At 35.9% G+C, this 6,442-nt stretch overlaps 1 long non-coding RNA gene across 6 annotated transcripts; it reads right to left on the reverse strand.

Moving 5' to 3' along the window:
• Positions 1-2,562: 2,562 nt before the first annotated feature.
• Positions 2,563-6,099, reverse strand: LOC113310608. 6 transcript variants are annotated; one of them, XR_003341280.1, is made up of 7 exons: positions 5,692-6,099; positions 5,271-5,410; positions 4,740-4,806; positions 4,545-4,623; positions 3,666-3,759; positions 3,285-3,540; positions 2,563-2,842 (listed from the first exon to the last, which is right to left on the reverse strand). It is a non-coding gene; the product is annotated as an uncharacterized LOC113310608 (long non-coding RNA). The 6 variants fall into 6 exon arrangements; XR_003341284.1 differs by having other exon boundaries at positions 3,636-3,759; XR_003341283.1 differs by having other exon boundaries at positions 4,717-4,806.
• Between the last annotated feature and the right edge of the window lie 343 nt (positions 6,100-6,442).

Genomic DNA, 6,442 nt, shown 5'->3' on the forward strand with positions numbered 1-6,442 from the left:
TAGATTATATAACCAATGATGGATATAAGCATTGTGTGGTAACACATATATGTATTAGTCTTTTTTCCTTGAACCGAAGTTTGCGAACTTTGTTGATCAAGAGAACCGGAATAGTGGAGTGAGCTAAGTCCGCGAACCCAGTCCGAGAACTGGCGGAAGTTCTCGACCCGAGAATATCTGCTGGAGTTTGTGAACTCCTTCCGGGAACTTAAGTCCGCGAACTAAGTTTGCGAACTTGAGTTGGTTATATCTAAAAATGATTGTTTGTGAACTTATTCATATTAACTAAGGAATGCTAAATGAAAACCGTGGCTATATAATTCATGAACCGATTCGAGTGAATCAAATCGTTTTTGCTTCGATTGTGTCTTGTGTAGTTACATAAGATTTCCTTGCAACTGAACAACTCTCTAACTAGTTCATTTGAGTCATTTGAACTAGTTATGGTGAAGAAGAACATGGTTGATATGAAAGTGCTCATATGGCTAACCATTGGTTAACTATTGTTGAACCAACAAATGTTCATGTTTGGGTACGGTTACATAAACCCAAAATAGTACATTTCATTTGTGTGTAACAAGCTCAGTTTTTGATCTAACGGTTGAAAGATATTCGCTTGAATCTAATTAGGTTTTCATCTAACGGTGAATATTGAATGCTTTTTTACCAAGCTAACATTGATTGCAAACCATGATTTGAAAGACTATATAAGGGAGAACTCTAGGAACTAGGAAACCTAATCCCCACACCTTCCGTGTGATACTAGTTGTATTAGCTAGAGTCGATTCTCCTTTAACCTTAGGTTTTCTTCTTAAACCAGGTTAACGACTTAAACACTTTATTGGGATTGTGAAGCCAGACCGATACTACTTTCTCGTAGTTGTGTGATCTGATCTTGCTGATTCTATCGTGTTGAGTACAATCGTAACGATTGGCTTGAGATCTTTATCTCCGATAGGGAAAAGTAGTCACAAACATCTTCGTCTCATCGTTTGTGATTCCACAATATCTTCTTTCGCCGCGTCGATTAAGGAGGTGATTGATAATACTAGGCTGTTCTTTGGGAATATAAGTCCGGGTTATCAATTAGTTCCTGTTCACCTTGATTTATCAAAAGACGGAACAAGAACTTGTAGGTTTATCTGAGGGAGACAGATTTATCTATTTTGTAGACTTTTCTGTGTGATACAGATTTGTTTATTAAAGTCTTCGACTTTGGGTCGTTGCAACTCTTAGTTGTGGGTGAGATCAGCTAAAGGAATCAAGTATGTAGTATCATGCTGGGATCAGTGACGTAAGGAGCACAAATGTACCTTGAATCAGTGTGAGATTGATTGGGGTTCAACTACAGTCCAGACTGAAGTTAGTTTTTAGTAGGCTAGTGTCTGTAGCGGCTTAATACAATGTGGTGTTCAATCTAGACTAGGTCCCGAGGTTTTTCTGCATTTGTGGTTTCCTCGTTAACAAAATTCTGGTGTCTGTGTTATTTCTATTATGCATTATATTTTGTTATATAGTTGAAATATCACAGGTTGTGCGTTTGAATCAATCAATTGGAAATCCGACCTTTGGTTGTTGATTGAAACTGATTGATCCTTGAACTTTGTCTTTGGTATTGTCCAAGTGATTTCTCTTGTATTCAATTAGACTCGCAGATTTATATTTGCTTGAGTAAGAATTGAATCGAGAAAGAGAGATATGACTCTTTGATATACTTTATTAAGATTGAGTCTTATTGATTCTCTTGAAAGTATATTAGAGTTTGCCCATATAGATTGCTAAGAGAAATATTGGGTGTGATTGTTGTACCCCCGCTTTTTCACTTCCTGTCTTCGTACCTTGTGCATGCCCTTCTGGTGGTGGTGGTGGTAGATTCTGTGGTTGATGTACTAGGAAATGGCTGAGTTTTCCCTGATCAATCATTCTTAGTATGATTTTCTTCACATTTCTACAATTGTTTGTTGTGTGACCATCGAAACGGTGATAGGCACAGAATTCTCTACTTCTCCTCCCTGGTGGTGGTTCATTTCCCACATTTGGTGGTTCAGGAATGTCTTCCATTAAGATTATAACTTCCCAGATTTTGTCTATCGCGGTATTTAGATGCGACATCTTTATCTACTCCGAAACCACTTTACTACCGCCTGGGCCTTGGTTGTAATATTGTTTTTTCCCTCCATAACCTTCTGGTTGGTTATCAAGACTTTAAATCTTATTATTTCCTCCACGATTATTGAACTGTTTTTCTTGGTATTCTCGTAACGGCTGCGTTTCAGATTCTTTTAATTTTTCAGATTACGACTTGCTTTGACAGCTCATTCTTTAACTCTGATTGACACAGACTTTTTATAATTTTATTTAGAAAACGTAAAAGGTGAGCTACAGTATTGGGAAGCCTATTATTTGGGCTGAATGATTTCCGAAAGCTGATTCGTCTGAATTCTAGTCTAACTGGTATTTCTGACTTAACCTATTTCAGAAAATCTGATTCATCTGCATCATCTGACTTATTTCTGACTGTACGTAAGATTAGAAACTCATTAAATCAAAAGTAGAAGCTCATTGCATAAACTGATCAAACATTCACCATTCAATTCGAAGTTGAAATTTGTTATATAATATTAACCGAATTCACATGTGAACTGAGCTAGGTATGACTTAGGTCAAAACCCAAAAAAAAACTACACAACTACTGAATTCACACCATTCTTAGAGATGTATTATCTTACAATAGGTTGAAACCAACCTACAAACAATGAAATAAACTGAAACCAATATACATGCCTTGTTTATCAAAACATGTGTATCTTCCTTATCCAGGTTAACAATCTTCCTAACTGATCTGCAACAACTCCAAAGACAAAAATAAATAAGTATCAGAGTAAGCTACACAAGGACATAATAATTCATAAAAACAAGCCTTGAAAAGAGAACAAAAAGTTTCAAGTGATTCAGCCTTCATATGGGTATGTATAAGCCTGACGAAAAAAAGTATATTGGAAATACGCAGTCAGACACCAAACAAGTTGCTCAGACAGCAGAACTATAAGAAGATAAAAGCAGAAACTATAGAACTAGACACATAAGTTTGATTCAGAATATTTAAATAGGCAAATCTAGAAGAAATGTGAAAAGAGTAATTGGTGAGGGAGAAGCTGGTGATAATAGTACAACAATAGTTGTGTAATAAAAAAAATGAAGTAGGTGCTGCAAGTAACAATAAGAGAACAATGCAGTTTTAATCAGCTAATGGTGGTGCTTGTTAACTTGTAAAGAACATATACCTGAACAACAACTGTGATCCTTGGTTTTAGCTTGTTTCTGATAACCTGAAGAGGTGACCATGTGTTCAGCTAGATCTCCATGTACACAGAGAAAATAAAAAGAAGAAAAAGTCAAGTATTCAGCCAAGAATTATCCGATTCCTATCCCAACATTTAGTTGCAAGTGATTTAGCTCTCCGACGTACACCATCTATTTTGTTTCAAGTGATTCAGTTGTCTCGTGTTTATTCAGCGTTTCCTGGACAGTTGCTTGGACCTCAAAAAACCAAAAAAAATACGGCATCAGATACTATCCGAAGCCTATAAGGAAACTTCATTTGAACACATTACAAAAAAAAAAGCACAATGTACCTATTTTAATTCCATAACAGAAAATCTTACAAGTGATTTAGCTCTCCATGTACACCATCTATTTTGTTTCAAGTGATTCAGTTGTCTCGTGTTTATACAGCGTTTCCTGGACAGTTGCTTGGACCTCAAAAAACCAAAAAAATACGGCATCAGATACTATCCGAAGCCTATAAGGAAACTTCATTTGAACACATTACCAAAAAAAAAGCACAATGTACCTATTTTAATTCCATAACAGAAAATCTTACAAGTATCCTGGGGTTTATGCAGTTACTTACATATCTTATATGGGAAGGACATATGTTATTTAAACTGGTGGGTATTCGGGTAAGGAAAGATGGAAAATCTTACGGGAACCAATTCTTGAATCATGCTTTGAAATTTCAAGTAATCATTCAACATATAAACTCCCGACATAATCCATCTCTTATTTCAATTTTGTGTAAGGAAAATTGGCATATAACTTCAATTTCAAGCAAGAAAACAACATGGCTATTGGAATTCAATTCGGGGAAGGATTTTCGTTAACATATTGTGGCCGGTAATGAAAACAGTATGTTATGTAAAAGGTATGAGAATGAAGCCTTACACACAATGTGATACCCAAATGATGATCTGACGTAATCTAAAGACACTCTTAAAAAACATGTGACCAACCTTATTCTACACAAAACATCTTTTAGCTACACGTATTAACTATTTCGCGCACCATTATACTATTTTTCTAGTCAAGGGGAACAATCTAAATTGCTTGCAAATGCTACGAATTGAACTGCATAATCACATGGTAAACATGGTTTTTACTTGGACCACAAAATGTATATCAAACCATTCAAGAGGAAACTACACTTGAACAACATGACATCAACAACTATTTTGCTAAGACAAGAATCAAATATGCCTTTTTACCCATTTTCTCTTCTTTCAGGATTTCTATCAAACACCTCGCGAGCATAAAACTTATAGTGGTAAACCAGGGCAGCAATGACTGATAATCAAACAAATCAAACCCATCAAAAAATTAATAAATTCTCAAACAATGATAGTACCATCTACATGATACACTAAAAATTAAACTTACAAGTATAGAAAGAAGAACTTAACCTCATGATCTTTAACATTCTCCCTATTCTCAGTATCCACGTGCACCTTAGGCTTGTGAACACCATATCTGCATAAATAATAGAAGGTTAGTCAGACACCATACATATTAGTGATGTTAGAACTTTAACAGGGCGCAATGCCGAACACACAGAACAAGATACCTTCAGAATATCCTATCTTAAAACAGGCTTTGATGTACAAGAATATACAATATCTATTCATGCCCATCACCACCACCTCTACCTCCACCACCATCCTCTCCTAGTCCACCACCGCCTGCAACACCAACAACAAAACCTCCCACCATAGACACCAAAAAAACACTCTTATAAGATGATCCTCCTCCCTCAAAAGCTACCCACCAATACCAAATCCTCCACAATGTCCTCATATAATACAAAAGAGATCAATACATTTGAGATACGAACTAGTAAATCCTACAATACTAACCTATAATATAAGATTGAGATCAGTGGAAACATTATATTCAATCAGAATTTCCAAGAACCCAAAGACCAAGTTAGAACATACCCTTTACCAGAACTGAATGTGAAGGATATTTAAACTAAGTCATATCACTCCTCTCCAATAGATCTTCCACAGATAATAAGCTGGGGTCTCCTCCCTTGTTAACATATCCAATGTAGAAACCAGCATCCCATTCCAAACCCCTGAAAATTAAAACAACATTCTTCAATTCAAATAAACAAACAAAAATAAGAATCTGAAACCGTAATTTTACTTGTTGATGCTAAAGAAATTGTAACAACAAATCCATCAAAACAAAATCAAATACAATTTCTCGAGCAATTATTTTTTTCCCCATTTTCTCCATAGCCATGTCCATACCGATATGCTTCAGCGGCAAAATTAACAAAATCAATGAAGTACAAATTACAGTTACAAGAAAACTGAATCGAGAAAAGTTGGGGTTTGATTTTGTGTTTCTTACCCTGCAATTAGCTATTGGTAGATGTAATACTGAGAATTACCCATAACACTATGAAATCCAACACCAGTTAGGGTGTTCCTTTTGTGTTCTTGATGAATTGACGACCTTGAATAGATCTGGAATTAAACGATTATTGGGGGTTTGAAATTGGACAAGTTTGGGTTTTTAGAGAGATGAGAGACCATGAGAAGATGAAGTAAAGAGTTTATTAAACGATGATGAACAGAGTTCAGAAGATGGGTTTTTTCGTTTTGAATGCGAAACTATTGCAGCTGGTTTTGTGGAGGAGATGAAGCAAAAGGTTCAATTTCTATTGTTGATTCTTCTGTTTCACCATTATTGATGAAGAGGGGGAGAGCTAGTGTTTGTGGTCTGTAAGAGAAAAAAAAAAAGAGAGTGAGATGAGTTTAGGATAAGTGAGAGAAAAGGAGATAAAAACGAAAAATGCTTTCATAGAAACTAGTCTCTCTAGCGGTCTTACTTAAAGTGGGACCACAGAAACAATTTCCTCAAGTATGTCTTAATAGAATTCCACGTGGAATATTTTTATATTTCCGAAATTATCCCCTTACATTAACAAGGGTTAGTCGTGGGAGAGTTCGACACATTTTAATGTATTTGGATTTTCTCCTGTTAGTCCTGAGGGAGTTTGAGAGAGTCTTTCCAAATCTCCGTTAGTCGTGGGGGAGTTTAGAGGAGTCTCCTAACCTCTCTAGAAAACACATGTTAGTCGTTGGGGAGTTTAAAAAAA

This window comes from Papaver somniferum, chromosome 9 (assembly GCF_003573695.1).
Source record: "Papaver somniferum cultivar HN1 chromosome 9, ASM357369v1, whole genome shotgun sequence".
Lineage (NCBI taxonomy): Eukaryota > Viridiplantae > Streptophyta > Magnoliopsida > Ranunculales > Papaveraceae > Papaver > Papaver somniferum.